This window comes from Amphiura filiformis, chromosome 4 (assembly GCF_039555335.1).
Source record: "Amphiura filiformis chromosome 4, Afil_fr2py, whole genome shotgun sequence".
In the NCBI taxonomy this organism is placed as follows: domain Eukaryota; kingdom Metazoa; phylum Echinodermata; class Ophiuroidea; order Amphilepidida; family Amphiuridae; genus Amphiura; species Amphiura filiformis.
The window spans coordinates 60,244,204-60,247,274 of NC_092631.1; positions in this window are offsets into that span (position 1 = coordinate 60,244,204).

Sequence of the window (3,071 nt, forward strand, 5' to 3'; positions counted from 1 at the left end):
TCTTGGGTAAACAATGAAAGAAATTGAGTCTGTCAAGTTCAGGGTAATATTGCGGTCAATAAAGCATTAGTAATTTTGTATTATTTCCTTTTCAACGCTTCAATAATTATGAACTCACCGACATTTTTGATTAAGTTCTGATACCCCACCTCTTTCAGTTCCCCATTAGTTGTCGACGGCAAAAATAAGCAAGGAAACCGGCCACGATACATTAATCCTTTTTTTTTTTTTACTTGACTCTAATGTTCCAAAGTTGAAAGTTTAATTCGTCATTAAAGTTACACAACATGTGTTGCACTTTTCAAATTATAAATACAGCCGTCAAAATTAATTATTAAGCCAAGGTAATCATTTCATTCAGGGAAAGAAAGAAATTTAAGGTGGTACTGCACCCCCCTGACTAATTTGGCATTTTTCTCAAAAAATAACTACACACTGGTAACAAAAGTTACGTATATTATAGGGGCAAGGAATCCAAATACTTCACTGAAATTCCAGTGATTCAAGACAAGTGGTTCATTATATATGTTACGAAATGAGGTATATTCTAGTGGTACCTCTTTTCTTATCCTAAATAACGTACCGCGTGTCTTGAGTCACTGAAACTGCAGTGTAGTAACTGGATTCCTTGCCCCTATAATATACATAACTTTTGTTACCAGTGTGTTATAATTTTTGAGAAAAATGCAAAAATAGTCACAAATTTATCAAGGGGTGTAGTACCACCTTAACCTTGTATTAAAAGTTCTTTATTTTTGTCATGTTGTACAAAGTCTGGAAACCCGCATGGCAAAAGTGAAACCAAAGATTGTCGAAAAAAATGGTGAAACTTATGTTGGGAGATTGTGGCTCAATGTTAGGGAGATAAGAGAGTGACTCAGTGATTAGAGTTCTCGCTCGCTACTGGTGCACGCATCACAGGTTCGATTCCAGGCGGTGGAAAACTTGCTGAGATATGGACTTGGGGGAAATCTGAATTTAATTGGCAACATATGTATATTAAATTCAGATTTCCGCTCTCCTCTCCACAAGGTGCATTTAGAGTTTTGTAAATGAACCACGTGAGAATGCCGTCCTTCGGAGGGGACGTACGTAAAGCCGTCGGTCCCGTGTACTGAAGAGTCACACATGTACTGTAGCTCGCAGTCAGTTTCGAGTATGATAAGTACGGTACGTGTTAATCTCCGACGGTTCCAACCCGTCCCGGTGTTCAAATGAAACCCAGTGAAAATAAGCTTCACAAGAGGATTTTTTTGGATTATAAAGGGTTGTCAAATCCGAACAACCCAGCAAACACAAAAACGTTTTAAAAACGTTATAAGTAAGTTATATTTTGGCTTTTGGTTTAGGTAAAAAACGTTTTAATAACATTAAAATGTCGGGTTATATAAAGGTCATGAAAACGTTTTTAAACGTTTTATATGAAAACACACTACAACAATATTTTTTAAATGTTTTTAAAAATGTTATTGTAAACTATTTTCGCAAACGTTTTTTGCCAAATATTTTGTCAACACTTAAATAACATTATGTTAAAATATTTGCATTCAGCAAAATACAGAAATGTTCTTAATATGTTTTATTCAAAACGTTTTAATAACATTTAAATGTCGGGTTATATAAAGGTCAAGAAAACGTTTTTAAAACGTTATTGCAAATATTTTGGGCAAACATTTTCCGCAAAATATTTTTTCAACCCCAAAATAACATTATGTTTAGAATGTTTTGTATCAAGTTTTCAACAATGTTTTTGGAATGTTATTAAAACGTTTTTATACCCTTTATATAACCCGACATTTAAACGTTTTCTGTAAAACATTTTGTGTTTGTTGAGCAGTAGATTATCAAAAATGTTTTTAAATGTTATGAAAACGTTTTATACCCTATTATACCCTTTATATAACCCGACATTTAAACATTTTCTGACAACCTTTTATAACCTTTTGTGAATGATGTCGAAAACGTTTAGTGTTTGCTGGGAAATCATATCAAAACCATTATGGTATATCATAGCAAACACAAAATAATGCACGAGTTTATTAAAACATTTTCAAAATTTGTCAAACCATTTTAATATCATCTAGATTTTGGGTTCAAAAATAAATAAATAAAAAATGCAGATATTTATATTGCGCTTTATGTCGTAAACAGCCTCAAAGCGCTTTACATTTATTCCGCCGTCATAGAATATGTCGGAACCGCGTTTGCTGCATACAAATAGCGCAGGGTTCATCAATACGACGACTGTGACTATCCCTAACAGCTTCCCATTGCACCTGGGTGAGGTGAGGCAAGCGAGGCAAGCGCCTTGCCCAAGGGCGCAACACGGTGGTGGGACGGGGACACGAACCCACGCACGTCGAGCAAGCTCTCAGATTATGAGTCCAAGGCCGTAACCAATGAGCCACCGTGTCCTCGTAGAAAGATCGTAGAAATGTTTGAAACATCAAAACACACTTCCTACATATTCTATTGGGTGACCCCCTAATAGGAGACAGGTATCCGCATTAAAACGTACCGGGGTATATAGACGAATCACCACCGTGGATCGAACTTGAGACCTCTTGATGATGTATTGGGGTTCAAGTTTTGACAGAAAAGGATATGCATTCACCGGGGAAAGCATGATTTCTGGCACGGAGCAGTCGAAATGGTGTCCTGCTTTGATATGTGCTAAGAGAGGGGTCCCTTTTGGTGACGGCGTGTTAAAAAAAAAGACGTCATAATCAGACAAATATGATACTAGGGTGACAAAAGTTTACAAAAACGAAGTCTTAAACGATATTTTTGTTTTTTTATTTTTTATGTATAAAGTATAGTATTTTGTAACAATCTGTTAAAAAATACAGGGTAGCCTATACTTTCTTGTAGAACTCATCATCACAAACCACAGCATGCGGATAACCCTTCCTTCCATTTCCAGATATTAATTTCACATGTTTTGGTGGTTATTATTAAAGTAATACACGTCTGAAGTAAGGTCATTGCGAAACGACGAAAAATATTTCAAACTTTTTGTCCATGACTGTAGTATTGCTGTTTAGTGACAAAATCAACATATGCCCCCAAAA